The following is a 27,796-nucleotide window of genomic DNA, read 5'->3' as shown; positions in this document are numbered from 1 at the left end:
ATATTCACTGTGGTTTTGATTTGCATTTTCCTGATTAGTGTTGTTGTGCATCTTTTCATGTGTCTGTTTGACATTTATATGTCTTTGGAAAATTGTCAATTTGGGTCCTCTGCTCATTTTTAAATCAGATTGGATTTTCTTGCTTTTGAGTTGTATAAGTTCTTTATATATTTTAGATACTAACCCCTTACTGGATATACCATTTTCAAATATCTTGTCCCATTCAATAGTTTGCCTGAGGAAACATCTAGAAAAATGTTTTTACAGTTTATGTCAAAGAAATTACTACCTATGTTTCTAGGAGTTTATGGTTTTAGGTCTCACATTTAGGTCTTTAATCTATTTTGAGTTTATTTTTGTGTAGAGTGTAAGAAACTGGTCCAGGTTTATTCTTTTGCATGCAGCTCTACAGTTTTCCCAGCACCATTTACTTAAAAGACTATATTTTCTTCATTGGATATTCTTGCGTTCTTTGTCATAGATTAATTGACCATATAATTATAGCTTCATTTTTGGTCTCTCTATCCTGTTAATCTGTGTATCTACTTTTTCTTCCAGTACCACACTGTTTTGATTACTATAGCTTTGTGATCTTGCCTAATTTTATATGCTTGAGACCTTCTCCCCACAATTATCATTTGTAGAAGTCTCATCTATTACAGTTCTCCATCATCATTTGCTCTTTGCGGAGTCAATTTATAAAGCATAAAATAGGGGCACCGTGGTGACTCAGTCAGTTAAGCCTCTGACTCTTGGTTTTGATCTCAGGTCATGATCTCACAGTTGTGGGATGGAGCCCCACATTGGGTTCTGTGCTGACAATGCAGTGTCTACTTGGGATTTTCTCTCTCCCTCTTTCTGCTTCTCCCCCCCCACCCCCCACTTACATGGTCTCTGTATCAAAACAAATACATAATTTTTTTTAAAGCATGAAATGTGTAGAGGTAAAACTAAAATGTAAATATACAGAGTAGGTTATTCCTGACTAAATATTTCTGACATACTGATCTTTAGAAGAGAACATGAAAATAAATGTATATTGATAAAACAGAGATAACTGAAAAGTTCACATAATTTTTGGTAATACCCTAGTCAGTTTGTAGCTATCTCGATAGCATCAGCTGGTTAAACTTGAATTTTGAAAAAAGAGAACAACTCTGGTGAAAGAAGCTTTTTTAAAAAATGTAATTTAGGAGCGCCTGGGTGGCTTAGTCGGTTAAGCGTCCGACTTTTGCTTAGGTCATGATCTCGCGGTTCGTGGGTTCGAGCCCCGCGTCGGGCTCTGTGCTGACTGCCAGCTCAGAGCCTGGAGCCTGTTTCAGTCTGTGACTCCCTCTCTCTCTGTCCCTCCCCTGCTCACGCTGTCTCTCTCTCTCTCTCCTAGAAATAAATAAAACATTAAAAAAATAAATAAATAAATAAAAATGTAATTTAATGGGTATTGGGTTGTGATTCCAAAATGGACATAAGTAATAAGTGTGCCAGGAATATATTTAACAACAAATTCCTATTATCAGATATCAGAGGAACTAATTAGTTGTCAGTAATAATGAATTAAAGATCATGTGTTTCCAATATTTTTGAAAGTATAGTAGTATAATAACAATAATAATACTTAAATTCAATCTCACTTAAAACATAAGTTCTTCTCTTTATTAAAATTATTAAAGTAACAAGAGTGTATGTGATTAATAGACACACAGAAACACATACTGGTATATATGGGTGTTTTTTAGGTTGACCAGTTTAAAAGCATAATTCAAATTATGAAAGTATTGACACTTCTCTGCTACTACAGCAGTGCAAACAACCACAAGATTGTGTATTAGGTACACAATAAAAATACTATTTTAAATCAGTTCTTACATTGGACAGTTACAATGAAGGAACATCACAGTTTCAAAATGACAGTGCTATCGCAAACATGTCATAATAGGCTTGAGTTACTACAGTAAGCAATAGATTTAGAGTATTATGAAAATATATGCTGTCTTAAGTGCTGGGAATTATATGGGAATAATTCTGAACATCTCTTTTACTGAACTAATGAATCAAAATGGAGCTTACCACGTTCTCTACAATCAGCATGTGGAAAATGTATGTAGAAATATAGATTTTAAATACACATTGCCTCATTCTGGGGATGATGATGTGTTAGCAAGTGTTGAGTTTAATGGAGAAAGAACCTCAATTTGGCAGTTCAAGAACATTCTAATTTGGTAGAGGGCCTAAGAACACGACTTAAAAGAATTTAAAGCCTATGCTGGACATTGAATGCTATTAAAATTGAATTTGGAATCTGTTTAGGGTGTGAGAAATTAAGCTACAGTGTACAAATTCCAGAGGACTTAATCTTTCCAAAAACATCCTACTTTTTTCGTACATTCCTTTTCCCCTCTTTCTTAAATCCTAGAAGACATGAAGCACAATATTTTCTAACAGGAACAAATTCATTTTTTGCTTCCATTGGAAGAACTACAAAAAAGTATATGATTGAGGGTTTCCTGGGTGCCTCAGTTGGTTGACAGACTGGTTCTTGACTTTGCCTTAGGTCATGATCCCAGAGTTATGCTATCAAGCCTTACGTCAGGCTCCATGCACAGGAGCCTGCTTGAGAGTCTCTCTTTCTCCCTCTGCCCTTCTCCCTCACTCATGGTCTCTAGTGTGCTCCATCTCTCTCTCTCTCTTGCTTTTACGCTCTCTCTCTCTCGTAAAAGTATATGATTGAAAAGTATGTGCTAACTGTAGTACAGTCCCAATAGTAAATTTTTGCTTTTGTTTCCCTAGCCTGAGGAGATGTATCTAGAAAAATGTTTCTACGGCCAGTGTCAAAGAAATCACTGCCTGTGTTTTCTCCTATGAGTTCTGTGACTTCATATTTCACATTTAGGTCTTGACTCCACTTTGAGTTTATTTTTGTGTGTGGTATAAGAAAGTGGTACAATTTCATGTAGCTGCCCGGTGTTTCCAGTACCATTTGACGGTCTTTTTCCACATTGTATATTCTTGACTTCTTTGTCACTGATTAATTGACCACATAAGCATGGGTTTATTTCTGGCCTCTCTATGCTATTACATTGATCTATGTGTCTGCTTTTGTGCCAGGACCATACTGTTTTGACTACAAAACAAAATATGGCTACTTCTGTGTAGAATATTTTGAAATATGGGATTGTGAGACTTCCAGCTTTCTTCTTCTTTCTCAAGATTGTTTTGGCTATTGGAGGTCTTTTGTGGTTCCATACTGAGTTTAAGATTATTTGTTCTAGTTCTGTGAAAAATACTGTTGCTTTTTTGATAGGAATTGCATTAAAACTGTAGATTGCTTTGGTTAGTAGGGGTAATTTAGCAGTATTGGTTCACCCAACCCATGAGTATGGAATATCTTTCCGTTGTTTGTGCAATTTTAAGTTTCTTTCATCTCTGTTTTATACTTTTCAAAGTACAGGTCTTTTACCTCCTTGGTTAAGCTTATTCCTAGGTATTTTATTATTTTTGATGCAATTGTAAATTAGATTATTCTATTAATTTCTCTTTCTACCACTTCATTATTGCACTTAAGTAAAGAAAGAAAAAAATATGTGCCAATTGCAGAACATTTGGAAAATAATATAAAAACGGAAATAACATAATACAGTTCATCCTACGCCCCCAGATAAAACAAATACAAACATTTACACATCCCTGAAAATACATATAAACAAGCACAAGCACTGGGTACACACAACAGATTTTGCAAAATTCAGATCAAACAGTACAGAGTTTTCTCAAATTTATAGTTTTTCCCATAATATGATAAAACTCATCACTTTCTAATATTTGTATATACTATACCTACTTGGTGGAAATACTATATATTGATGTGCTACTGTGTATCTCTTAGCAACTCCACATTCAAAGATTGATATCAGGCTGGCGGGATTATTTCCCCATTATGAACAGATGTTGCAGAACAGGGCCCGAATTACTGTTTCGTTGCTTTTCAAGACTTAATGAAGCAATACAGAAAATATTGATAATGCAAGTTTACTTTTTTAAAAAATTTTTAACGTTTTCATTATTGAGAGACAGAGAGAGAGCATGAGCATGGGAGGGGCAGAGAGAGGAGAGGGGGAGACACAGAATAGGAAGGAGGCTCCAGACTCTGAGCTGTCAGCACAGAGCCCAACACGGGGCTAGAACTCACAAACCTGAGATCTGAGATTTATTAGATCATGACCTGAGCCGAAGTCGGACACTCAACCGAGCCACCCAGGCACCCCATGATAATGCAAATTTACTTTCAAAATATGTCATATCTGTAGTGTTTATATTATGAATAGTGCTCAACATTGAGAAAATAATTATTCTGTTATTCAATAAATCAATCATACTATGTAGCAAAGAAGTTACTTATTTTACTGAAGAGTAAGTGGCATTTTGGGGTGCCTGGGTGCCTCATTTGGTTTAAGTGCCTGACTTTGGCTCAGGTCATGATCTCACAGATCATAGTTTCAGAGCCTGGAGGCTGCTTCGAATTCTGTGTCTCCCTCTCTCTCTGCCCCTCCCCTTCTTGTGCACTCGTGCGCTCTCTCTTTCTCTGTCTCTCTCTGTCTCTCTCAAAAATAAGTAAACATTTAAAAAAAGAAGAGTAAGTGGTATTTTGACTTTTGTCATTTTCCATTTTTTTACTTTAATTATTCTGCCTTAGTCATTAATATTAAATTTAAATATCAACCAATATTTATCTGAGAACTTTATCCAGAAAGCCAGTTGCAAAACATTTGCAAGAACACTACTACCCACTTCCCACACACACCCTCATCATCACTGAGTATTAACAATTCTAAAGATCATTTGTTCCTTGGTAAATTAAAGTTAGTTTGTCATTGCAGAGCAATTTTTCATGTATTTATTGGATATTTGAATTTCTTTTATGTGTGCAAATAATTTGCTTCTATTATTGGTTCATATTTCTATTGAAGTTATAATGCTTATTTTATTAATTTACAAGAGCTTTTTTAATATTGAGGGTAGTAACTCTTCCTTAATATTTGATGAAAATAAATTTCTCCCAGCTTACTCTTTGTTACTTAATATTTATGCAGTTTTGATACAATGTTTCTGCCTTTTTTAATGTGGAAAACACTCCCCTACTCCACAGATACTTAAATACTGTGCTCTTTGAGCTTTTCTTCTTATGTGGTAATCAGTGTTTTTAATTTTTCATTCTACCTGGGATTTATTTTAGTATACAGTATGTATTTTCACTAATATCTATTTTTTAAATCCCATTTATTGAATGACTAATTTTTCACTTCTTATTCTGTGATGTTTCCCTTTCCATTAGTCAAATTCTTCTTTTAACTAGGATCAGTTTTAGGGCTGTTTTTTAGGTTCCTTTGATGCATTTGCTAATTTTTGCACAAATGCAAGTGTTACCTTAAAATCTTCGAGGTCAGGAAAGAATTTCTTTTCCAGAATATTCTTGGTGATCATTTCCTATTTCTTTTTCTAGTTGTGACATGAAAATATTTTTATTAGTTTGCAAAACTGCATATCCATTGGGACTCAAATGAATTCTTCTTGAAATAGGTTGGCATCTTCGCAATATTCAGATTATGCAGCTAGGATGATGATGAACAAGTCTGTTTTCATCTGTCAGGTCATCTCCCTCCTATAACAGCTACCATCATGATTATTTATTGGATGCTCATTGTATGGCAGCCATTACGAACAGCAGTGAAAACCCTGCTCTTACCATTCTTTTACTCTGCCAAAGGGGTAGAGGTTGTTTTTTTATAATCTATAATATACTAGGTGCTGTAATGAAATGAAGTAAGGGTCTAAAAACTGTGGGGAAAACAATTTTAAGTATTACTTCTGGATACACATACAAGTATATATACACATACATATATACATGCATGCGTATTTGTCTTTGTGGAAAAAAACCTTATGGTTATTGGTATTATGAGGAGAGAAGGGATCTTCCTATGAGTGTCTTTTATCTTGATGTTTTCTTATATAATAAACTTGTGTTTGCTTTTATTGGCTTTTCTTTGTCATGAAGATGACATCTCTGAATAACAGAAACATAGTTTTGTGTTCTCTCTTTGATTACACCTTTAATTCCTGTTTCTAATCCTTTTGCATTGCCTGTAATGTTCAGAAATACATATATAATAGGAGCATCTGGGTGGCTCACTTGGGTAAGCATCCAGCTCTTGACCTCACCTCAGGTCATGATCTCACGGTTCTTGAGTTCGAGCCCCATGTTGGGCTCCTCGCTGTCAGTATGGATCCTGCATGGGATTCTGTCTCTGCTCTCTCTTGCTATCTCTCTCAAAATAAATAAATAAACTTAAAAAAAAAAACAAAAAAAAACAAATGCATACCTAATAATAGCAACAGTGGTCAAGACTTTGTTTTTTAACTAACTTTTTTGATGATCTTACTTGGTATTTACTCACAAGGATTATGTTTGCTGTCAGTTTCAGATAAGTATTCTTATTTGTGTTAAAGCCATATGTACTCTCTTCTGCTATAATACCTTCCTAAGAAACATTATGGTTTTGTAAATTCAGTTATTAAAACAAATATTTCAATAGAAACTCAGTACTGTTTTTGGATAAGCAATTTTCAAATTTAAATTAATGTTTTTTACTCCAGGGTTATTAAGAATAGTTATATAATTATAAATGTATACTTACAAAACATAATGTCAGTGAGAAAATCTTGATTTTGGTTACATTTGTTTTTTTTCTAGTAAGATCATTTTCCTATTGGATCATTAATGCATTTTTAAATAAAAATGTTTATTTTTGAGAGGGAGAGTTGTCTTTTGTTCTAGTAAAATTATTTTCCTATGGCATCATTAATGCATTTCTTTTCTGTTTTTGTTTGTTTATTTTTGAGAGGGAGAGAGACAGAGCACAAGTAGGGGAGAGGCAGAGAGAGAGGGAGACAAAGAATCTAAAGCAGGCTCCAGGCTCTGAGACATCAGTACAGAGCCCAATGTGGAGCTCATACTCACAAACCACGAGATCATGACTTGAGCCGAAGTTGAAGGCTTAATGGACTGAGCCACCCAGGCGCCCTGTCATCAATGCATTTCTTACACATTTTCTTGCCTTTATCATCTTTACCCACCACTGTTTCAGGAACAGTCTACAGTCCTAAAAAGTAGCTATTGGGAAAAGAGATCTTATCTTCCTCTTCCTCTCTGCTTCCTTCTTTTCCTTCTTCCCTTCTTCCCTTTTTCTCTTTCTCTCTACTTTCTTTCCTCCCTGTCTCGTCTCTCCTTGCATTTCTTAATTCCTGAAACAGTACTATTCTTCTCTGGTTTCTGGTTTAATTCCTGATCATGTGACTTGAAAGTTTGAAAAAATATCATTTGTAAAGTTTGTCTGGTGTAAAAATCTTTCTCAGAGTTAATCTATAATGATTTCACTTTTTTCTATGCAGTTGGCCTTTTTCTTCCACTTCCTATTTAGCTTAGTTTTGCATAAAATGTTCTGGGTGGTGGTGCAGTGTGATGTTTAAGAGTAGAGACTCTGGTACCAGATTTCTTTTCTAGTCCCAGGTCTGCCGTTACCAGCTGCTTAACCTTAGGCGAATAACTTAACATTTCAATGTCTCAGTTTCCTTATGTGTGAACCACCCCACTTACCATATACTTTTATCTGAGAATTAAATAGTTTAATACATTTAAAGGTCTTAGAATAGTGTCTGGCACTATGTAAGGACTCAAAATATGTTAGCTACTATTTAATTATTTCTAAAATCCCCATATTTATTGGAGATCATTATAAATATTGCTTTTAACCTGTTCTTTGGAAACATCCCTTTGATCATATATATAATTTTTATTCTCATTTTTACAATAAATTTCAGAATTACTTATCAGAAATATTGTATGTTATATATTTTGATTTTGTTTCGCCCACTCTAAAAATTTAGAGATGTACTGAATAGAAATTAGATAATTTGTTGCTGTTTGCAAATAAAAAAATTATAAAATTTTTGGGCTTTTTCTGACTTTTGCTACCTTATGATTGGATCAGAAAATACAAATTTATAGTTTTAATATTTTTAATGCAACAGTCATATTTTTGTTATTTTTAAAATTATGTTCAACTAAGTTACTGATTTCAAATTCACCTTAGTTATTTAGGATGATTTCTGTATTGGAGAGAGGGAGGAGATTTCGTTGGGCAATCATAGTAGTTAACTTTCTATTATTTCTAATTGGTTGTCTTTTGGCCCAAGACTATGTACCTCATTATTTAAGTGTTTTAGCAATTACTGAGATTTTTCTGTCTGATTTACTATAATTTTAAATTATATATGCAACAAAAATATATTCATTAATGTTTGCAATTCACATCAATATGATGAAGTAGGTCATTTATTAATTATATAATCCAAATCAGCTGCTTCATTGTACTTTGTGTGCTTACTTGAATCATCAAAAGCTGACAGAGATATATTAATCTCTCCCACAAATATTGAGTTTCTGTCATATTGTCTTTGAATTTCTGATAAGCTTGTGCTCTCCATTTCTAAGTTATGCTATTGGGCCTTACAGAATCAGAAGTGTTTAATACTCATTTTGCATTATGTTCAGTGGTGTACTGGTAGATGTTTAACAACCAAGTCTCTGTCGGGGGGAGAGGAGGTCTGACTTGAAACATTTGTCAAATTCTAAGCTACCGTAGCCAATTTCAAGCTATCTCTGTGACACCACTGAATGTGAAGGTGAGAAGAGGAACATGTAATTGATTCTCGTGAATTGACCTTCAATTCAATTCAACACTGAATATCTTTTCTCAACACAAAATAATCATCATTGTCTTCATTTTTTCTATAATTTTATATTTATAATATTAATACCACCATTTTAAATTCTAGTTTGACTGATATATCTTTACCTAATATTCTTTTTGATACTTTCTTATTACTGTGATATCTTTTAGAAGTGGGTGGTATATATCATGACCTTTTGTTAGTGTCACTTAGAAATGTTTTGAGTTTTACCCATTTACATTTATTATATTTAGGATGTTTGATGTTCTTCCTGTAGTTTTAATTTTTCTTAATAGATATTTTCCCCTTTATTTTATACAAATGAGATGTTTGGTTTATTTTACCATAAGAACTGTGTTGTTTGTTTTTTATCTTTTCCAATCGTATTTAGTTTTACCTTGACTTTTGTTCACTTGAATGCTAGTTTTCAAATAACATTAAACTATATTTTCTATATAGCAAAATCAAGAATGAAGCCGTATCACTATTTCCAAACTATTAATATTTTAATTATATTTATTATGTCTTATAAAGAACATGCTGTTGGATTTTTAAACACAATTTAAACATTATGTCTTGTCCCAGTTAATTTAATTAATTCATTCCACATTTATTGTGGTTGCTACTTTTGTCTCTTTATTTTGTTGGCTGCATTTCTAATTTCTACTGGTTCTTTTTTATTTTATTCTGATAATTTGTAAGTTTTATTTTCTATTTTTATTCTAAGAGTCTTTATCCTAAATTTATAAACAGTTAAATTCACTATTCAACTAAAGGTTAATCAATATCAACTTCTGATTTCCTGACCGAAGAAATTAACAAAGTCCAAACTTAATTTCCCATAATAAACAAAAAACTAGACAAAACATATGAAGTCACTGTTTTCAGACACTGGTTAATGAACAGAGTAGGACTGTGATCCCAGATGGCTTTTGCCCTTAGGTTGCCCCAGCTTTCTGCCTCGAGCTCATTTCCGGCTTTGGGCACAGGGAAGGAGATCCCTAACAGTGCCCACAGGTCTTGTTGACTTGAGGAGACAGTTTGGCATTCAAAAGGATGAAGTTAGCTAGAATTTGAGAGGGAAAGAAGTGATAAGAAGAGAACTTTGCAAGAAAAAAAGGGGGAAATTCCCAAAATGGCTTGGGGTCCCTTCAAGTCCGTGGCTGAAAACGAACCTCACATGCCTACTATGAGGCCAGGCATAGAATGACTGGGAAACATACACCTGATACATAATCCATCAGTTAACACTCATAGGAATCACCTCAAATGTCCTGCAACAGAGGAATGGATAAAAAAAACCCTGTGGTCTGTGCAATGGAATGCAATTCACAAAATAACTAAGAACCCATGATTGATAGATGCAACAACATGGATGAATTTTAAAAACATACACTTAGCAAAAGAAGCCAGACACAAATGAGTGCATGCTGTATGGTTCCTGGTTTCATTTATAAGAAACTGTAGAAAAGATACCCAATTTCTAACAGCAGAAAGTAGCCAGTCATTGATTGTACTAGATGTATGAGATTGATTGGGAAGGGGCAAAAGGAATATATTTTGGTGAAGGAAATATGTTTTATCTTAATCGTGGTGGTGGTTACACAAGTGTTCATATTGCCCAATTTTCAAAAAAAAAATGTACAGTTCAAATGGGCGCACTGTATTGTATCCATCCCTTAATTGACTAAGAAAAGTTCATTAGACCCCCTCTCTTTTAAGCTTTTGGCAAGTGTCATTGAACTTTTCTGTACTTTCTTCCTGAACTAAGACAATACTACTTGCAAAGCTCCCCCCACCCCTTTAACTCTCTTCTTCATCCACGTCTAAGAAAATTATTTAGAAATCCTCTCCTAGAAAGTCAGGAAACTGATTTCATGCTGTGCTTTTGCTTGTTTAAAACTAGCAGTCATTTAACAACTCTGACACCAAATAGTATTTAGAGTTAACTATAACTTGTATCGATTTATCTGGCTGCTACTGTCCCTTGCAGTCCAAATCCACATTATTATTTCACTTTTAAGTACTGATTAATTCAACTCTTCAGTACCAGTATCATTATTATTTTTCAGTTTGTAACTTTGTTTTTAATTTCTAAGCACTTGGGTTGTTTTTTCCTTTCCTGTTCATATCAGTATGTAGTTGCTTTCTGTTTATGATAAATCACTGAATCTTTCTGGAGATACAAATTTAACTAATTTAAAATTGTCTTCTATTTCCTACATTACATCTGTTTTCTTAGGATATTTTCTTCTCTCATGATTCAGACTCTTAATTCTAGTGTGTCTCGTTTTTTTTTTTTTTAATTTATTTTATTTTTATTTTTTCCAAAGTACAGTTGTTCTTGTCTGTTTTGTTGATGTTTACAAATAAGTATCTAAAGTGCTAAAGTGATCACTACTGGCAAGTGCCATGGCTTCCTCAGCATAACTAAATATTTACTCTTCCAGAGCCATGAATACAAAATTTCATTAAAATTTTATATATATATATATGAATTTATATATATATATATGAAAAATATATATATATATAGGGAAGGATGCATCAGGATGCATGCCTTGTGGCTTTAGAAGTTCCTTGTTCAGGAAGCAGAAGCAGGTTACCAGATGGGATACTCTCTTCATTTTGAGAGGCAAATTTTGAGAGGCAATCTTAGCTTAGATGAAAACCTAGATTCTTCAAGAAAGGGATAAATGTTGTTTAAAGTGTAAAATGTGCATATTCACTGAAACAAATATTGTACTTCTAGATGCATTTTGCCCAAAAATACTAAAACAGATATATGCAAGGATATATGTTTAGGAATGTTTGTTACACTATTATTTTAATAATGAATATATTGGAGTTTTTATGTATTTATTTATTCCATACCTTCTTTATCCATTCAACTATTGGTGGATAGTTGGGTTGTTTCTATATCTTGGCTATTGTAAATAATGCTGCAATAAAAATAGGGATATCTATCTATCTATCTATCTATCTATCTATCCATCTATCTATATCTTTTCAAATTAGTATTTTCATTTGCTCTGGGTAAATCCCAGTAGTGGAATTACTGGGTCATATGGTATTTCTATTTTTAATTTTTTGAGGAACATTCATACTGTTTTCCACAGTGGCTGCATCAATTTACACTCCTAACAACAGTGCACTAGGGTAGTTTTTTCTCTATATCCTTGCCAATACTTGTTACTCCTTGTCTTTTTGATTTCTAGACATTCTGACAATTACGAGATGTTATCCCATTGTGGTTTTGATTTGTCTTTCCCTGATGATGAGTGATGTTGAGCATCTTTTCATGTGACTGTTTGCCATCTGGATGTCTTCTTTGAAAACTGTCTGTTCAGGTCTTCCTTCTAATTTTAATTAGATTATTGTCTATCTGTCTATTTATTTTGGTGTTCAGTTATATAGGTTCTTTATATTTTTTTAATATTGACTATTAGATGTTTTACTTGCAGATATCTTCTCCCATTCAGTAGGTTGCCTTTTTGTTTTGTTGATGGCTTCCTTCACTGTGTCAAAGCTTTTTATTTAGGTGTAATCCCAATAATGTAGAAAAATAACATCCATTATAACTCTTTGAGTGAAAAAAATCTTGCAAAGTGGCATCTTCATATATAATTTTTCAAAAATAATATGCAAAATAACTACCTACTATATATGTAAAATTATAAGTACTACATATAGATAATGATATCACTATAGATATATATGCTCTACATTTACACATATATACATGTTCTATGTATACACATGTATATGTATTTGTATGTGTGCTTTTGTGTATATATGCATGTCCTTATATTTTGGCAAACTTCATAAATCTGAAAAAATATATACAAACCATTTTTTTTTATGATTACATCTTTTGGTGACCACGTGTATCAGGGGGGAGTTTGTGGCTTTAGCTACATACATTTTCATATTATTTTATGTTTTTTTCAATGAGAATGTATTTTGATAAATGATTTAAAAAGATGAAAGCAGAATCTTGAGATGCTATGAATAACTTGAGGAAACTAGTACAATTTTACTTTCAATCCTTTCTTAGAATTTCTGTTTTTTTAGATTTTAAACATAGATTAATGTCAGTTGATATATTTCATGTTGTATTTTTTTTCTTTCAAAATTATTCCTGACTTCTGCATTCTATTTTGTGTTTGGCAGCACAAATTAATTTTTAACACATATTGGTTACAATACTGATTTCAGTATTCAGAATCATAACATTTAAAAAATACTGTCCAATATCCTGTTATCCTTTTGAGACTTTGTAATCTTGATTTATCTTTCAATTTCCTGAAATAGGTCTCCAACAAGTCTTTTTTTTTTTTCCAGGAAGAAAATAGATGCTAAATTTATCCTCCCATACATATCAGAGAATGCCTTTTTTACTCCATATTAATATAAACTTGAAATGTTCACTTTTTAATCATAAATATTTCCCCAAAGATTTTGTAGACTGTAATCACATGGTCTCATGTTATTCACTGATGTGAAGGAAGAGTCTCAGGCCAGATGTAATTGTGTTTGCCTGTAGGTAGCTTGTTTTTAATTTTTTTTTCCACTTGGATGTTTGCATGTGTTTTTAAGTTCTGTTTCAAACTTTAGCTATATTGTTTTCTTTTTTTTAGCTCAGATATTGCTTCTATTATTTTTTTCCTAATCTTTTTCTTAAAAATATGATTTTTCACACTTGTGTTATCTTTTTTTCCCCATAAACTTCTCTCATGATTTTTTATGTCCTTATTATTTTGGTAGAACTTTTAAAGTTTGCCCTCTTTATCCCTACATTCTAATTCAATCTATTCTTTATTTTCCATGGTAAAGACTGTAGTTTTTACTACTATTAATTTCGGTTTACTTATTATCTTTTCTTACGTTGTCCATCTCATGTTGCAACTAATGTGTTTTCTTTACAACTCAGTATGATTTTTATATGACCCTTTGTTTGCCTATTGGCACAAATCACATATTTTTGCATACTGTTTAAATGCCAAATTCTATTCTAGCATTTTCTACTGATTCTGAAGTGAAAGTAATATAGGCACACTCAGTATTTTTCTAGCCAGTTGTTATGTATGGCTTGCTTGGGGACGGGACCGCTTATACTTAGTATCTCTAAGTATATATTTGTAGTATCATTAAGATTCTATTCTCACTTCCATTCAGCTCAGCAGATTTTAAGCACATCTCTTCTGGATTGAGTTAAGATTATCTCCAGCATTCATTGCATGATTCACTGACATTGAACCAGGGAAGTTCAAACAACCTACAGTGATCATCATGCCCCACCAACACCCATCTTCCTGGTACTGTTCCCATCCAAAGCATGACATTTATTGTGGTTCTGTTTCAAAGATGAAGTGCATTTCCATTAGCATATCCATATTTCCTAACCTCTTATTTCCTGGGGACTTCAATGGCTGAGTGGTAGCAGGAATGTAAAGATGGAAGAAGAGAAACAGTAATTTAAGTGTGTTAAAATAAAATCTCTATTTTAGTAAGCTTAGTCTGCATAACAAATACCGTATTTATTTCTCACAGTTGTGGAGACTGACCATCCAAGATTAGGGTGCTAGCCTGTTTGGATTCTGGTGAGAGTCTTCTCCCTGGCTTGTAGATGGCCGCTTTCTCACTGTGTCTTCACATGGCCAAGGAAGAGATTATTTCTTTCATGTCTCTTCTTACAAAGGCATTAATCCCATTTATAATGGCTCCACTTTCATGAACTAATTACCTGCCAAAGACCTCCACCTCCTAATACCCTTACATTGGGAGTTAAGGTTTCAACATAAAAATTGGGGATGGAGGGACCACAAACATTTACTCCATAACACCCATGCAGCAAAGTTTTCCCAGATGGGGGATGTGAAGCAGCTCTACCTCAGAGACAGATAATGGTAGGGAAGGAAAGTGCTTCCCTTCTTTCTTTCAGGCCAATAGGATCTCTTGTTTTAGCAATCTATACACAACTGCTAGTTGTACCGCTTTATTCAATTACATAGATTTTGTAGATCGTGTAATATTTGTGCAATTTTTGGCAGTAGCTTCATTGTCACTTATTGAAATTTCTGTGAAATTTTCATCTCTTATGGGCCCTTATGGATACTTTATTGGGATTTAGGGAGAGGGTGCATTAGGGAGATCTAGTCAGATGCTTTTCCTTGTCCATATTAATTATTCTGAGAAATCCTTCAAGGAATATTTTCAAGGCAAAGTGATTTAAGAAGAATGAAATCAATAAAAACCTTTTCCTTCTCTGTCCAAAGGACATAAAGAATTTTCATGAGCTCATGAAAATTCTCATACCAGCCAAAAATCTACAAAGCAAGTCTTTGAATAGATAGGCTTCAGTGTAGGAAATTATTTTTAAAGTTTTCTTGTCTTTTTTCTCAACCTCTACGAAAATGCTTAAATAAAACTCCATACTTCTAATATATTAAGAATTGAAAAATAATCTGTCAACATATATTTACTGGGTGGTATATATTTTTAAATTAAATATATGATTACATGTATAACTAAAAATTCTAAATAAAACTTGAATCTTAAAGAATATTATTTTGAGATACTTTGCTGCAAAGTTCTATTATATTTGCAAACTGTAACTAATTTGAATGCCCCAAGTGAATAATTTAAATACTCCATGGAAGGAATTATTGAAAGAAGATTTAATGGCATATGAATTTAAGTAACTAATCATTCTTCCTCATAAATGAGCTTTGTATTTCATATAAGTGACCAGTATGCAAGTATGACATGCAACACGGAATTTTTGTATTACAGCTATGAAGAAAAAATCATGTTCGTTTATGGTATGTATGGAGACAGTATGCTAAGGACTTTGGGCTTCCAACTCCCGATTTTATCCCTCTTAGGTTATCCAACATCATTAAATTCTATTTCCTTAATTGTATAATAATAATAATAATATGTTGGTTTGTGTTGAAAAATAAATGAGATCATGTGAATGCCCTATAAATGGAAAATCCGCACGCAAAGTCGCACTAAAATACTAGCTGTACAGGAAGAGTTAGGCATGTGATTGGTAACTGTATTGGCAATATCATTTTCAAATATCAAGGACACTGCATATAGAAATAATTGTACATGTATTTATTATGGGCCATTGCAACTGTTGATAGTTCTTTAACTGCTCAAATGGTGCTTAATGCTCAGTTAGTAAACCAAGTAAACTCAGTTTCTGACTTAAATGGACTGTGAATGAAGGTATAAAGAATGGTTTCACTTACGCATTTAAATAATTGCAGGACTTCAGTTGGATGGGAAATACTTTGGCTTCATTAATAAGGACTGGTTCAGATTGCATTATGAAAGAATTTCTGAAGCATTAGTTTAATTTCATTTTTTCCCAGGCACATTACCATGGTCTGCTGAAGAGTAATCATGCCCCAGGAAGCTTCAAAAAGAAGACTAAGAAACAGGTATGAGAAAAGAGGATTGAGGTGACTTGCATAGCTCCTCATCCCCTATGCCCTCTAATCTTTGAAGCCCTGAGCATTTGACCAGGTATAGACTAGGCCCTGCTGCAGACTGGTGGAAACAGCACCTGCTGTGGTTAGGGCTAATGGGGTTTCCTGGGCCAGTCCATCAGAGGCTTAGCCTGGCTGCTGGTTCTGCTCTGGACCAGGCCCCCATCTCCAGAATCTGGGTCCTCATCCTCTTCTTTTGTGGATGGCAACTGCCTCTACCCCCCCCCTCCAATCTAAGTACCTGCTCAACCGCTTTCCAGCTGAAACACCTGTTGCCCGTTGAGCATTTGCCAATGTGGGTCCTTCTCGTACCATAGGCTGCTGGGTTAGGGTCATCTGCAGTTACGAAAGAGTGGGGTTAAATCATCGGGCTGTTTTTGGAGAAAGTGTTATTCTAGCTTTCAAGTCTTGTGTATACAAGACATGTAAATACTTCTATATGTGAATCCGTGCCTATAGCTTTCTTAAACACTACTTAACAATGTAACAAACATGCTGTTTTGGTAGTTTCTAGTTCATCTACTTGTCACTAAAGTGGCGGTTTTTGTCTAACCACTAAAAATTGCTTTAGGTAATGAACCTTCATCAACAAGTATTCTGTGTGTGGGCATACATATGTGCGCATTGTTATATTTACGTGTACTGAGGAAGTCTTTTTTAGTTGTATAATGGAATGTGGAAACTATAATCGCTGTGACTTTAATATAAATAATGTCTCTGCCACTACCTCAGACTTTTACTTCGGGCCCACTGAGGACTCAATTTTCTCATCTCTAAAGTGAATGTAATATTATTTACCTCGAAGGATAGTTGTGAAAATTAAGAGAGACGATGTAAGGGTACTAGCATGGTGTCCACGTCACAAATAATGAGCAATGTTCAATACATACAAGTTGTGATCCTTTCCATGACAAATAAAAAATAGTCAGGGCATGGATAGGGCTTGAGGGAGGCTATTGTGAGAGGACTCATTTCTTGTGACAAAAGTGTTTCCAATATTAATCAGAGGCATTAGAATTTGATGGTGGAGATACATGGGGGAAAAGAAGGTTTGGGGAAATCAGTGTTCAGAAATCCACTGCATTTCTATACAGGACTAATGAAGCAACAGAAAGATAAATTCATAAAAAAAATCCCGTTTATAATTGCACTAAAAATAATAACATACTAGGAATAAACTTAATCAGGGAGACGAACAACTTGTATTCTGTAAACTATAAAACATTGATGAAAGAAATTGAAGATGACAGAAATGGAAAGACATTCCCTCATGGACTGGGAGAACAAATATTGTTAAAATGTCTGTACTACCCAAAGCAATCTGCAGATTTAATGCAATCCCTCTCAAAATACCAGCAGCATTTTTCACAGAACTAGAACAAATAATCCTAAAATGTGTATGGAACCACAAAGGACCCAAAATAGCCAAAGCAATCTTGAAAAAGAAAAACAAAAAAAACTGGAGGTATCATAATCCCAGATTTCAAGTTGTACTACAAAGCTGTAGTAATCAAAACACTATGGTACTAACACAATAATAGACACATAGATCAATAGAACAGGATAGAAAGCACAGAAACAGACCCACAATTATGTTATCAATTAATTTGACAAAAGAGGCAAGACTATCCAATGGGAAAAAGACAGTCTTTTCAACAAATGGTGTTGGGAAAACTAAACAGCTACATGCAAAAGAATGAAACTGGACCACTTTCTTACACCATACACAAAAGTAAACTCAAAATGGATTAAACACCTAAATGTGAGTTGTGAACCATAAAAATCCTAGAGGAGACCACCAACAATAATTTCTATGACATCAGCTGTAGCAGCATTTTTCTAGATATGCCTCCTGAGGCAAGGGAAATAAAAGCAAAAATAAATTATTGGGACTACATCAAAATTAAAAAAAAAAAAAAACTTTTACAGTAAAGGAAACAACCAATTAAACTAAGAGACAACCTACTGAATGGGAGAAGGTATTTGTAATGACATAACCCATAAAGAGATACTACCCAAAATATATAAAGAATTTGTATGACTCAACACCAAAAAACCCACACATAATCCGGTTAAAAATGGGCAGAAGACATGAACAGACATTTCTCCAAGGAAGAGATACAGATGGCAAATAGACACATGAAAATCAACAACACAAGAAATAACAGGCATTGGTGAAGATGTGGAGAAAAAGAAACTTTTGTACACTGCTGGTGGGAATGCAAAGTGGTGCTGCCACTGTGGAAAACAGTATTGAGGCTCCTCCAAAAATTAAAAATACACCTACCCTGTGATCCAGTAATCACCCTACTGGTTGCAAAGGAATCTAAAAACATTAATTTGAAAGGATATATGCATCCCTGTGCTTATTGGAGCATTATTTACAATAGCCAAATTAAGAAAGCAACTCAGGTGTCCATCGGCAAATAGATAAAGGTGGTAAAAGATGGTACATATATGTACAATGGGATATTAGTCAACTACAAACCTTTCCATTTGTAGTGACATGGATAGAGCTAGAGAGCATAATGCTAAAATAAGTCACCTAGAGGAAGACAAATACGATATGATTTCACTCATGTGGAATTTGAGAAAAAAAATGAACAAGTGAAAAAAAGAGACAAAGAAACAGGCTCTTTTTTTTTTTTTTTTTTTTTTACAAATAGTTTATTGTCAAATTAGTTTCCACATAACACCCAGTGATCATCCCCACAAGTGTCCTCCTCCATGCCCATCCCCCCCCCCCCCCACATCCATCAGTCCTCAGTTTGTTTCTCAGCAGTCAAGAGTCTCTCATGGTTTGCCTCTCTCCCTTCCCCCACCATTTCCCCCCTTCTTCTCCCCCTTGGTCCTCTGTTAAGTTCCTCCTAATCCTCCTATACGTGCAAACATATGGTATTTGTCCTTCTCTGCCTGACTTATTTCGCTCAGCATAACACCCTCAAGGTCCATCCATGTTGCTACACATGGCCAGGTTTCATTCTTTCTCTTTGCCATGAAGTCTTCCATCGTATAGATAAACCACATCTTCTTGATCCATTTGTCCGTTGATGGACACTTAGGCTCTTTCCATGTTTTAGCTATTGTTGAGAGTGCTGCTATGAACATTTGGGGTCCATGTGCTCCTATGCATCAGCAAGAAACAGGCTCTTAAGCACAGAGAACAAACTGATGGTTCCCAAAGGGGAGATGTGTGTGCAGATGGGTGAAATAAGTGAAGGGACTTAAAGAGCTTAGCATGATGGACACTGTGTAATGTATAGAATTGTTGAATCTACATTGTACACCTAAAACTATTATAACACTGCAAGTTAACTGTACTGGAATTATACTTAAAAACTTAAGAAAAACTACTAAAAAGAGATGCTTTGCCCATAAGACTATAATGGAATGAAGCAATATAACAATAAAAATGGTTGATAAAAAATGGTATGGGGAATTCATTGAAGAAACCTATATTCAGCACTACTGTTGTTCAAAATACCATTCAAAAGAGAGAAGTTATGGTGTTAAAGACTGGAACATGGGAGAGTTGGGATAGAATCCATGATTTCTAGGGAAAGACAAAACTGTTGTGATTATTTAACCTGGGGAGTGTTGGGATACTTCACTGAGTAACAAATGGAGCATTTTCTTGAAAAAAAAAAAAAATATCTTCCCTAGCTTCTATTTATGTGATATGCCTAGAAGAGCGACCTTTAGTTTCTCAGAAGAAAAACTAATAATCTTCATGTATTCTTTGGTTAAAATACTTGAAACCACTTTCTGTCTACTGTTGGACCGAGAGCTCTGCTACTGTGTACTCTGGGGCCACGTCACCCTGCTCTCTGTTTTTTCAATGAAAATAAACACAGCTCTGTGACTTGAGGCCCTAAACACGTCCAACCAGAATTTGCTTCACATCAGCTGCCAAAAGAGTTCTCCTTGACTTGAATTCAGCCGGTAAGGAGATCATGTCCAAACATCCCTTCCATGAGAAAAGGAGAGACCATAAAGGGCTTTTTCAAGGAGGTGCCAGCCACATAACTAAAGACAGGACATTCAGATGTTGTCCCAATGGAGGGGCAACCAGGGCCCCTCGGTGACTCATAGACACTGCAACGCTGGCCAGAACTAGAATATCGAGAACTGCCTGTCTATGTTTATAAAGACCTGCCTTCGGAACATGTTCATGCAAAGCATGTTGCATTGGGTAATCCTCACAGAGGCTCAGAGCAGTTGAGAGAGTGAGCTTTTACAATTTTACAAATACAGACACAGGTACAGCAGAGATGGATGATATACCTAAGGTCACATAAGAGCAGTCAAAACTTGTTTAGTCTGAAAATGTGTTCTGAGCTTTTCAGAGTTAATTACTATAAGAGGAGTAGTTATCTGTTTAAAAATGTGGGGAAAGGGAGGTATGAAAGATAAAGTTGTCCCTGCATTCAACAGTATGTAAGACACTAAATTAATGCTTATAGAAACTTTATTAATAATCATTAACTATTTCTAGAGTCCCTGCTATATTTAAGGAAAGGGTTTCAGCACATGATTACAACAAATATTGCTCTCAGGAAGCATGGGGTTCAGTCAGAGAAAATAAGACATTTCCAATATAATTTTAAAATGTGGGAAGTGTCATATTTTTAAGAGAATGATTTGAGAGCAGTGGGACTTCTGAGAAAAGTGAGGTGAGTTTGTGCCAGCGGCACAATTGAAGCTTTCATGGTGGAGCCCAGATTTGAACTGGACCTTAATGGATGCATAAGGTGGACTGTATTCAGCTTAATCAAAAAAACGATAAGAGCCAAACACGTTGCTTGGGAACTGGCAACAGAGAGGTAAAACGAAAGCCATGAATTGGGTTATGTTATTAAAGAAGAAAGAGAAGAACTAAGAGGTACTATAGACAAAGTCCTAAGGGGGTTACTATGGAAGCAAAGATACTAGAAGAAATAGTATACCAGGTATAAGCTGCATTATAATTAAGAGTATTTATATAAATTTATGGTATCTACAGATATATATTAATATATGATTTATATTTCTTGGTATTAGATTATTTTAATTTTGTTACAAAATTATACTTATCTCAATATCATTTTTCATGATCAGAGAACTTGTTACCATAATGTCTAGCCTTACTTATATACAGCATACGTAGATTCTCTTTCCATTTGACATACAAGTCTAATTTTCCAAAATATAATCATTAGTAAAAAAATAATAATACCTTGAAAACTCGAATCCACAGTTCATCAAAACTGCTATTGTATCCATATGTAAATATGTACATATGCCCGATTATTGATTTAGCTTAATTTTTCATATTGAAATTAATTGTTTTTTACTGTACAGATCCAAAGCCTGTCAAATGGCCAGATCATTTACTGTTAGGTTGATTCACACATTTCAGCAAGAATCATGAGGCAGGATTACTTGAACTGAATCTGTGCCTAATGGAAGCAGAAGTATTAAAAGGAGCATTTCATAATTCTATTCCTTCTGCAGAGCAAAGGTATCTTTTATTTTTCTTCTTTTCCTCAACTCATTTATTTTACCTCATGTCAGCTCTTGGGTACTGGACTAATGATTAAGAAACATAGGTAGACAATACGTCTTCTATAACTCCCATTTCTGACATTTTCTCATGTCACATATTTATATTTTCAACTTATGATGCATCTGTGTCTATAGAAACAAAAGAAAATGCAGAATAATTTAGTCATTAGACAATTTGGGCTCCAAATCAAAACCACACACTCAACGGCGACATTTAGCTTGAAACATCTAATTATTTCATTTCTTCAATTAAATTTTCATGTGTGGATTTAAGACAACAAAAGGCTGAAAAAAATCATCTAACAACTTAAAAACCTGGCTTCTCAGTCCAGGAAGGGATCAAAATAATTTATTTTCTCCATAAAATATGTACAATTTGTTGCCGTTTTCCTCTTCTCACTGAGAGGGCGACAAGAAAACATAGTCTCACTACATTATGTTAAACTCCCAGTCACTTATGCTGCCAGACTGGATTAATAGTTTTCAAGGAGCTTTCTTAACTTCTCTGACATCGGATAATAGTTCTAAAAACACATTATTCATAAGATATAAATTGGAATAATAGTTAAAATTTATAAGATACGAGTTGGAGAAATAGTTAAAATCAGTTAGTCCTATATTATTTATTCATTTATATCAATATTGTTTTATTTATTTAGATACTTAGATATTGGGAGATTTATATGGTGTGCTCAATAATTTGGCTTTATCTTCCTGGCTTAGTGCTCTGACCATAAAACATTTTGGCTGATCAGGCCATTTGGGCCAATTTCATGTTTTCTCTGGATTCATGCTATTCTTTGCAACTGCCCACAGTGCATAGTCCTAGGCCTCCTGTTCACCATGCTCTTGTGTCTTTTCAGTCAATTGGGAAACCCATACACCTGGTCTGATCCCACATTTGTTTGCATGCTATGGAGAGATGGAGCCATTAATGGCAAATCAATGCTATGAAAATTATAGACTGTTATAAAAGTTTCCTTGCAAATAGCTGTTTAACACCACAAAGAAGTTAGGTTAAAATTGTTTCAAAGTCTAAAATTAGTTACATTTTAAGCTAACTGCATATGCTTTTATTGTCTCTGATCTAAAATATAATCCCAGGAGGTTATGAAAAGCATGCAAATTACAGAAAGCTAATTTGCTCCAGCAGCGCTGCCTCCCATGCAGTTGGGAGGTCTATTAGAAATCGTGTATTCTCTGTTATTTGCATATTAATAGCACCTGCTGAAATACTTTGGGATTTACTTCCACTGCCGGCAGAGGGACAGAACTAAAATATATAAAATTCCTTTCCTATCACTCAGGCTATAAAACATACAGGATGGACTAAGAATTCCGAATTAATGGCAGAAACTAGCATGTTCATATGGCATATGGGATGTGACTTTCTTTTTCTCCATGGCAAATTATCACTTGTTTGAGAGACTGCAAACAAGGTGACTCCAAACTTCATGATGGAAGTATCTCCTTCTGGAAAAAAACAAAACAAGCTTTTCAAATTGCACTGAGTAAGAGTATATAGTTCTTTAGGCCGCTCTGAGAAACTGTAACGTTTAACAAAGGAAAACCAGGCATACTGAGAAAAATAGTAGAATGTGCAAACATTCAGATTCTGCAGATAATATAAGCCACAGAATCTTGATCATTTGTGAGTAGTAAATATATATATAATTAATATATATGTATGTGTGTATATATATACATCCATACATATATATGCATTGTGTGTGTGTGTGTGTATAAAATATATATGGCTATTAGATTTTCTCCAAAATGAACTTTTCCTTCTGATTATGAATTTTTTGACTTCTTTTTCTCCAACTCAGAATAAAGAGAGGACTTACACATACCTTGAGTTTACAGAGGTTTAAAAGAAAGGAGAGCTTCTTCTTTCCTCTAGAGAAAATGAGAAGCTGCTTTTGGTCTCTAAGTCTCATTCTTAGAACATAGAGCTCTGCCCTCAAAAAGTACTGCTCTAGAGGGATGGGAGGCGTCAGAAGTAATGTAAGCACACATGCCCCCTGCTTCCCTCCCTCTCTTTCCCCTGAGATAACATCCAAGTGTGATACCTTTATGTCCTATCCACTTGTTGCAACTCTATCTATAGCTTAACCCTTTTCTCAAAATTTGGCTGGGAAGGAATAATTGGATGATTTCGGCAACAGTGAAATACTGGGATGGTGTTTACGGAGGTGCATGGATGAAGAGAGGACGTGGTGATTTTCAAAGTGTGACCTTAGAGCTTCCATAATGGATTAGTTCCCTTATTTTGATTCATGTAATAATTAAAATCAACGAATGCATAGTATGTGCCAGCACTGTTCTAAGTTAAAAATAGTAATTCACTTAAACTTTACTCTAATTTCAAGAAGGAGTTATTGTTGGTATCATTTCCCCCTATTTACAATGAGGAAACACAGTAACAGATTACAATCATCGAAGGTCATCAGTAAGTAAGGAGTGCCGCAAGGATTCACACACAGGCTTACCAAGTTCATTCATGCTTTTAACTTCTCCCTGGGACAATTGTATCTTAATAGTGACACCTACTCAGTAATGTTGCTGTTCGTTGCTATATACAAACATTCTGGAGACAGCATTTTCTGTACTGTCATGAACGGTCTCTATTTTAGAAACATACTAGGATTATTTCTGTGATTTTCTCCAGGTAATATGAATATCCAAAGAGTATAATTCTTCTCTGTATGTCTTCAGAACTCAACTTTGTGGATGGTTAGTTGAAATGCACTTATACTCACTTTATTTTTTTTTTTTTAATATTTTATTTATTTTTGAGAGAGATAGAGACAGCATGGGCAGGGGAGGGTCAGAGAGAGAGGGGGATACAGAATCCGAAGCAGGCTCCAGGCTCTGAGCTAGCTGTCAGCGCAGAGCCCGATGAGGGGCTCGAACCCACGAACCGTGAGATCATGACCTAAGCGAAAGTCGGACGTTTAACCGACTAAGCCACACAGGCGCCCCAACTCACTTTAAACCCTTCCATTCTGATTAGCCCCCACCCTAGAGTAGGGAAAGAAGAGACTCAAGGCACTTAATGTTGATGGTCTCACACTCCACTTACTTGAATGGAGTTATCTCTCAGAGAAAAATAGTCCTAAGCTAACTAGCCAATGGACAAAGGCCTCTGGCCTACCCAAAACTCTGTTTTCACTTGATGGCATAGAATTTTCCTTTCACTCAGAAACTGACCAGCCCTTGGTGCTCTGGGTGCTCTGGGTGCCCTGGGTGATCTGGTTTCCTGCTCAAAGCAGATGGAAGCAACGTGCTAGCTGAGCCATGGCAGGGGAAATTCTGTATTTGTTGGGATAAATACTAGCAGCTGTTAGGAACTCTCAGCACTTACCATCTTAACCAACACAAGTTTATATTTTACTCAGATGAAGTTAAATGAGTTGTTCTTTGTCGGTGGGTAGTCTACCACCAGGTCTGTCAGGAATGTGGGTTCCCTCTACTTTATGCTTCCACCATCTCCCAAAGTGCTGGTGTCTTCTGCTGAATTCTCTACATCAGCTAGCGTACACAGCAGAGCATGGACATAGACCTACGGAATTTGGATCTCAGATTTAGCAGAGGTCTAGAAATTGGGTACATCATATCCACCCACATCCCACCCTGCAAGACTCCATTAGCGGCCAGCCCTCACTGCAAGGAAGGCTGGGAAACGTGTTCTGAATTTGTGCCCAGGAGAAAAAGAAATATGGTACAAGTTATGTTCTCTGTCGATGGTACTTTTGGAGAGGGGCCTTATGATAACAAAAGACATGCCTGCTGATACCGAAGTGGGGGTCAGGCAGCCAATTCTACAAAGGACCACGTAGGAACTGTTTGAGTCTTTGAGAACCCCATATGATCTCTGGGCCTCTGCCACATATTCTTGTTGTTGTTGTTGTGCAGCAACTCTTGAAAAATGTGAAAACCATTCTTAGCTCAAGGGCCTTATAAAAACTGGCCAGTGGCCAGATATGGCCTGAAGGCTGCAGTGTTGAACCCCTACTCCAATGGAGACAGGTTGGTTTGTATCTCTAGTTAGCACAATGGCAGATGTTCATGGTGCTCAGAAAAATAACACAGTATCAAAGTTGAGAAAGCCTTTGAGAATCATCTAAAATGTCTTACACGTAAGGAGACCAAGGCTCAATATAATAGAGTCACCTAAAGAAACCAAGCTTATCTTTTTGTGAAGATAAATGTTATTACAAACTGATGATTTGGATAAACAAACAAACAAACAACTAAATAAATAAACTGATGCTTTGGATAAAGAGTTTATTGAAATAAAAGCTTTACAGGAAGAAAAAAAGGCAATCTGCTGTATTCATTGGGGAAATTATTCACAGTATTATAACTATGCATGTTATGCTGGCCTCCCTAACTTGTGAATAATTGGAAGTTGACTATACAATTTGTTAGCCATCTGAAGGGGATGAAGATTAAGATATGTTTATCTTATCAGGCAAAGCAAAACATGGGGAGGGGGGCAAAAATCGCAAGCCATGAAAGGAAAATCTTAGAAATATCCGGGTCTCTTCAACAGCATAGACTTTGTACGTTTAACAAATACTGAGTAATAGGTAAAGAGAAAATTCAGTAGATTTGGGTACATACAAATAAAAACTTAGGCACATTGAAAAAACATGAACACAAAGGAAGGATATTATCATAAATAGTTGTACGGTGAAAGAAATTAGAAAAGAAAGTAATAAAATATATGAACAAAGTATATGAATAGATAATTCACCATGCATAAAAAACATATAACCAAACCAGATGTGAAAGTATATCCACTCTCCCTGGTTTTCATGGAATCAAATGTCAATACGAACAATCTCACAGTCAAGCCGATTAGCAATAATAAAATTCCAGAGGCTTTCACCCCTTTCAGGACTCCAGCAACCCACACTTTTCTGTTAATTTTGCAAAGATTTTTGCACCTCTTCTCTTCATTGATGATTCCCAACTTTCATACTTCCCTTTAATCGTCCTCTACTGCTGCCCTCACAACAGATTTCTCTCCCTCTTGCTTCATGAAGGAAACTGGGGTCATCAAAGAGCTCTTCTGCCCTCGTTCCTCACTTTTTCTTCCTCTCCAAACCACAGGGGCTGAAGCAAGGACCCTGCTTCTCCTGATTCGGTCCCGTCCTGAGGAATCTCTCCTGCTCTAGCAGGAGAAGACTGCCCCTGTAAGAGTCCTCTCTTTTCAGTGGCCAGCAGATGTGGAAGGTGATCTCTGGGATTTCATCACATTTATAGCTTGCCCAGTCAGCGGGGACTTTGATCGTATACTCGGGTAGAGGAACCTCCGGGAGCTTCTATCGAGATGGAAATAGCAACCTCGTCTGAAGTAGACTTTTGCCTTCTGTTTCTCTTGAGCTATAGATGTAGATGTAGAGGTAGGTGTACTCGTACTCCTAGACTTGGCTTTAAATATGGATAGAGACGGATATACTTGATATAGACATACAGATATAGATCAAGAGAGAGACCTAGATCACTCTACCTGATAAAGGGACGCTGTTCATGGTGGCGATGCTTGACTAACCTATGGATTGCTCAAGCCTTAAGTCTGGCCAGAATCTCAGAGTTCATCTACTGCAGTGTTTCTCAAAATTCAGTGTGCATAAAAATCATCTGGGGGAACTGGTTAAAACTGCAGATTCTTGGAACATATCCTAGGGATAATAAGTCTGAATCTCTGGGGATGAATCCGCAGAAGCACATTTTAGAACCAGCGCCTTGTGTGCTGCTGGGACGAGTGATTCTGACTTCCCTTGGAGGAGCTCTGATCCACAACATTTACATAGGAGATTGATGTCCATAGGCACGCTGGGTTTTGTCTCCGATAACTCAGCTTGCAAGGTCTGTAATAAGACCAAGGGTAAGAGTACTAACTAAGAAGGTCTCACTGTACAGCCACATTTTTTGGAATTATTATTTCATCT

The sequence above is a fragment of the Hyaena hyaena genome, unplaced genomic scaffold (genome assembly GCF_003009895.1).
Source record: "Hyaena hyaena isolate Hyena2069 unplaced genomic scaffold, ASM300989v1 scaffold_1362, whole genome shotgun sequence".
Taxonomy (NCBI): Eukaryota; Metazoa; Chordata; class Mammalia; order Carnivora; family Hyaenidae; genus Hyaena; species Hyaena hyaena.
This window is presented reverse-complemented; position numbering follows the sequence as displayed.